A 6,447-nucleotide genomic window follows, 5' to 3' on the forward strand; every position below is an offset into this window, starting at 1 on the left:
TTGAAGGTACCTTATATTGTATATTATAAAAGTGTTAACTAGCACAAGGCTGGGTGAGAAGGCTGCAAATTGAGCATGCCCAGGCAAAATGCTCTGCTACCCGAAAGTTGTGAGAGACCTATTAGCTTCTTGTGAAATACATAAATAAGTGGTCCTGAAAACCTGACTGGCTGAGGGTCCTCCAGGACAGGATTGGGAACCTCTGATCTAAATGAGTTTTTTTCTGGTTCTTTTATAATATGTTTGGGGTTTTGTTTTGTTTTTTTTATCATAAAAATGGCTTCCCTGCTTCCCATTTCACTGCATGCAGCAAAAGGAAACAAAGGGAAACCAGATAGGGATGTGTCAGCCATTTGAGCATTTCGAGTGCTTTGAACACCCCGTGATAGTTTGATATATTATTCTATGATGGAGTTTTGTACTATGTCAACATGCTTTAGAAATTACAGATGGGTAAACAAATTCAGCTGAAATCCAAAGAAGGTGTTTGTATAACAGAGTGAAACAGTAGTAGATGATTGGTTCTTTCTTGCAGAAATGGATATAGAGGAGCAGATTAGGAATTGCTCAGCCAATGGAAACATGCCAATGATTAGGAGGTGGCTCCAAAGTGAATGCATTCACGGGAAAGGGGCTTTTAGTTCACAGGAAGACAACAGCATATGTAAAAAGGCCAAGGTTAACATCACATTTTAATCTGTTCATTTTTTTTATTGCTCTGCAAGTCAGCTTTTCTGAATTGTTTTATTCCTTTTACTAAACAACCTATTTTTTTATGAAGTTTAAAATGTTAAGAATTGCTTGCTGTGATAAAGAGTTGTACAAATAGAATTTTAAAAAGTACTCTGATGCTTATGGTAAATTCTGTACTAAATATACTTAAAATAAATGCAATTTTTTTCTTAACCTATTTGGTTTTGTACTTATTAACTATTTGGTGTGCTCTCACACACCACTTTACGTGGTGGTTCTTAATATGTTGCCCATTCTTCAGAATCTGTGACTCAGAATATGGAAAGGGAATGACAGCTCTGTCAAGCTTTATTTGAATTTCCTGTTTTTTTCAATAGACAATTTTGGCTGATTTTCGGCCCACAACTGAGTACCTGGCAGCTCTTCCAGATCTTAAGTGGTTAAATGAGGTTAATTAATTTTCAGCCAGACCCAGGTGACTAGGTTTTCAGCTGAAAATGAGCTTAAATCTAGGTTGCCAAAATAAGGCAGCCCAGATTTAAGCCACTCGTACTGGGAACCTGAACTTAGCCTGCTAGCATTGAACATCAGCGATATCTGACTAGCTCCACCAATGTCCAGAAAATAAATTCCTCCAACAGCTCCCTCATCCCCTTCCCATCTACTCGATGTGAACAAGAAAGTGCGCTAATACTTTTGACATTGTAAATTAAAAGGTCTGTTTACTAACCAGCAAGAGTTATTTGCCAGTTTTTACCACCCGATCTGTGAAAATGATATGCAAAATGCTGCAGCATTAAATATCGCCATGTTAAAGACAGCCAGGCTATGGTAATGCTACCATACTCAACAAATCAGTTTTCCCCATGCTAACCCCGTCCAAAGTGAACAGGTCAGTTAGCATGAAGAAACCTTCCCCTCTCTCCTGGGGAAGGCCAAACCTCCTTCTCTCACATCCAAAGAGGAAGGCAAGGCTTCTTTTGAATCAAACAGTTACCAACAAGGACCCTGAACTTGGTGGTTGATGAAACAGATAAGTATGGGAAAATAAGTGTGGGAGCTTGCTGGGCAGACTAGATGGGCCGATTGGTCTTTTTCTGCCATCATTTCTATGTTTTTACATCCATCACCCCTGCAGACCTCCGTTCATGGCCTCCTAAATTGTCCTGAAATCTTTACCAGCAGAGGGAGCTGGTGTTTGGTACATGTATCAGTGTCAACAGCAGCATTTTCAATGTGGCACTGTGACTGGTAGGAGAAAAACTGGCTCTTTCCTGCCAGTGAAAACTTGGTGGCAACTTGAAGAGCCTGAAGCCATCTTTTTTCTTTCAGGGAAATTAAAGGAGGTCTCCTAGGCTCATCTTAGTTTCAGGGATGGGGGTCTCCTGGGCACTTCTTAAATAATATGGTGTCATGTGTTAATGCAGGCCACTAAAATGTATTTGTGTACAATACCTGGCATTATGAATTCACTCTGTTAGTCAGATGTCCATTTCCCATGCTGGGTTTCAGAACACACCCCTCAGGTTTGAAATATGAAAAAAAAAAAAAAAAAAGAAAAAGAAAATCTTGACTGTTGAGTGGGAGGGTGGTTTATTCTTACTTTTTAGCAGGGTAAATGGTCCTGTTAGTTGCTAAACCAACACAAAGAAGATACACTACATCAGTGTATTGCTTGACAGTTCCCTTCATCAAAAACAAAAATGTTGTATGTGTGTAATAAAATAACAGATAGAATCAGAAATAAAGTCACTTATGCCGTCTTATAATATTAAATATGAAGTAAGAGACCTAGGCCCTATTCTCGACTCAGAGCTGAATATGAAAGCATCAATAAAAGCCATAACTAAAGATGGCTTTTATAAACTACAAATATTAAGAAAATTGAAACCTTTTTTACATATAAAGGACTTTCATACCATCATGCAGGCACATATTTCACCCAAACTTGACTATTGTATTGCCTTATTATTGGGAGTACCAAATTCAACTGTCCGTCCTCTGCAGCTACTGCAAAATGTGGTGGCACTCTCATTGACCAATACGAAGAAATATCATATTTCCCGTTTCAAGAGACTTACATTGGTTACCAATTCAGTTGAGAATCCAATACAAATGTCTACTGTTAATTCATAAAACAGTCTATGGCAAAAACACTGAATGCCTAAATGCCTCCCTCCGTATCCATATGCCAGTACGAAACTTAAGATCTCTGGAGAAAGTGTTGTTGATGATACCATCACCGAAAATAGCACATTTGAGCACAGTCAGAGAAAGGACATTATCCCTAGCCGGTCTGAAAATCTGGAATTCTTTGCCTCTTGAGATCAGAACAGAACCTAGCATACAGAGATTCCAAAAATTGATAAAGACCTGGTTATTTGAACAGGCGTTTAATGAAACAAATGGTACCAGCAACTGACCCCCTTCAAAATCAGTTGGATTAATCTTAGAAGAGGACTGCCTTATAATTTTGATTTAAGATTAGTTGTGGGAATTAATAATTTTAAGAATATGAGCGAGTATAGGAAATAGCACTTTGTGGCCTAGATTAGGGATTTCAGGTTAGTAGTTACCATATTCTCGGGATAGGAAATTATATATATACATTTAAGCAATTAATTATTTACCGAGGTTTTAGGAATTTTAGGCTCAAGAAGTTACCTTAGTGCTGGGTTGAGGGACTTACTTATTTATTTATTTATTTATTTATTTATTTTTAATTTTTATATACCGAAGTTCTTGTAGGGACTACAAATCACTCCGGTTTACATAAAACGAAGAACTGCTCAACAGAGAGCGGAGCTTTACATGGAACCGTAGAACATATGGAACAGTATAACTGGTTGACAATTTAACATAATACTAAATAAAGTGATAATAGTTTAACTGGAAATAAATAAAGAAATATAATATTTTATATATAAGAAGTATAACTATTTAACGTAGCAATAAATATAAAAATAAGCAATGCCAAACAAATATATGAAATAAAGTGAATTTTTGAGCTCCAAGATAATTGTCCAGTTGCAGATTCTTAATAGTAGTATTTGATACAGTGTCCATAATAAGGGATACCTAGTAATTAGGAAGTCTGTCAGTCACAGTAAGATTAAGAGTCTGGGAAAGCTTGTTGGAAGAGAAAAGTCTTCAGTCTTTTTTTGAATTCTTGATGGCTGGGTTCTAGTCTAAGATCTGGGGGAAGCGTGTTCCACTGGTGTGGGCCTGCTTAGGATAGCGCTCGTTTGCTCAATGATGATTTTAATTGCGGAGCATGCAGTGTTCCTCTGTATGCGCTTCTGATTGGTCTGGAGGAAGTGTGCGGTTGGAGTTCAGAGCTTAATGTGATGGGGGCTAGTTTGTTTGTCGCTTTGTGTATGATAGTGAGTACCTTATAGAGTATCCTTTGTTTAATGGGGAGCCAATGTAAGTTCCGAAGGATTGGGGTGATATGATCTTTTTTATTAGTGCTAGTTAGAATTCTAGCCGCTGAATTCTGAACCATCTGTAATGGTTTGATAGTGTTGGCGGGTATACCTAGAAGCAGGGAGTTGCTGTAGTCGAGCTTAGAAAGAATGATGGATTGCAGTACTAGCCTGAAGTCGGAGAAGTGAAGGAGGGGTTTAAGTTTTTTGAGGACTTGCAGTTTGTAAAAGCAGTCCTTTGTGGTATTGTTTACAAACTTTTTTAGGTTTAGATGATTATCAAGCCATGCTCCAAGGTCTCTGACGTCAGATGAGAATGAGTTGTTTGTGTTTGGTAGAGAGAGGCTGGAAGAGATTGTGTGTGGATCCTGGGAGACAATGAGCATTTCGGTTTTATTAGCATTCAATACTAAGTTGAGGCTTGAGAGTAGGTTTTTGATGGGCTGTAGGCATTCGTTCCAGTACGTGATGGTTTTTTGAAGGGATTCTGTGATCGGAAGGAGTATTTGTATGTCGTCTGCATAGAGGTAATGGGTAAGCTTAAGGTTTGAGAGTAGATGGCAGAGAGGGAGGAGGTAGATATTGAAGAGAGTGGGTGAAAGTGATGATCCTTGTGGGACTCCTTGTTCTGTCAGGATTGGATGCGATTCTTTGTTGTTTATCCTTACTTTGTAAAATCTGTTGCTTAAGAAGGAATGGAACCATCTAAGGGCTGTGCCTTTGATCCCTATGTTTGCTAGTTGGTCTATTAGAGTAGAGTGTTTTACCGTATCAAATGCAGCGGAAAGATCCAGAAGAATGAGCAGGTAAGATTGTTTATTCTCCAGATTAACAAGGATTGTGTCAGTGAGAGATAGTAAGAGCGATTCGGTGTTTAGGCGTTTTCGGAATCCATATTGAGCTGGGGATAGAATGTTATGATCTTCCAAATAATCTGACAGTTGCTTGTTGACAATTTTTTCCATCACTTTGGCGATAAGTGGTAAGTTTGCGATGGGTCTAAAATTAGCTGGGTCTGATGGGCAAGCATTTGGTTTCTTTAGTAATGGTTTCAGTATTGCCAATTTTAACTGGTTAGGAACTAAACCTTGAGAAAGGGACTTATGTTGAATGGAATAATTGTTCATTTTAGTATTTAAATTGGAGAAATATGAAACATTTAATGGTTTTATGTATTAATGTTATTGTTTTATGCCATTTTATTGCATTGTTAATTGAGATGATTTGTTGCACTGTTAACCAACTTGATATCTTTGAGGAAGGTCAGTATATAAAAAATGTATAAATAAATAAATCATGAATCAGCAGTTTTGACAGATAAGGAATTTTCTCTATGCACAGATAACATTGTTAATGATAAGGTAGTGTTACACTTTTTCATTATTGTCTCACAGTAATTGGGTTTATTTATTTCCCATTTCCTGAGACGGTGGTTGGCTGGTCCAGGAGCAGTATAAAACTGCTAGATAAATCTCACACTGCAGCAGCAGCTTCCTTAAAAGGTTAGAAATAATTGATGCACTCTTTAATGGTAAGTGTAATCTGACTGATTTATTTGCAGTAACTTGGGATTCTACATTTCGGAAGGGTTCATTTGGTCCGGGAATTTCCAATCCACCACTGTGCCAAATGCATGTTTAACACATTTTTCCCCTCATATTTGAAGTAACAATTGGACAGGAAGGCTTCATATTTCAAGGCATAACCATGACATAATAAAACTAAGGAGAAGAGTGAGGTTTTATTTTGTAAAAGATATCTTTTATGGTTTTCTTTGCTTCCGCCTATATACAGGAAAATGGATAGTGTTTTTTAAAAAAAGATATCTGAACTTACTAGAAGGAGCATCTAAAGTGGTGAGAATTGTTGACAGCCCTCTTAAATTTATTCATAAAAGTATAATTGAGCATTGTAACACAATGCAGCATTTCGGTAAAGTAAGTTATTTTTGTCCCCTAGTGCCAAAACAGTACAGTGTATGGAGATATACCATGTTTTACCACTGAAAGCACCAAATATGAATCATAATAGCCAAAGAAATATGCAGACCAGTGTGCTGACAGGTCAAAACACTGTCACAGCTAAGACAAAAAAAATATTTTGCCCAGATGAGAACTTTAAACTGAAGGATGCTATCAAGATCTGCCTGTTTGTATGCTCCTGTGTAAATAAAACCAAGGCAGAGGAACAATGCAACAATTATGCTTATAAACAGGAGTCATGGACCTGCCAAGGGAGGCCAGAGGTCAGAAGACCCCCACCCTTGGAAGAAAGGGGGGCAGTCTGGCCAGAGAAAACACTGATACTGGCATAACAGCTTGGCATATGG

This window comes from Rhinatrema bivittatum, chromosome 4 (genome assembly GCF_901001135.1).
Source record: "Rhinatrema bivittatum chromosome 4, aRhiBiv1.1, whole genome shotgun sequence".
NCBI classification, from domain to species: domain Eukaryota; kingdom Metazoa; phylum Chordata; class Amphibia; order Gymnophiona; family Rhinatrematidae; genus Rhinatrema; species Rhinatrema bivittatum.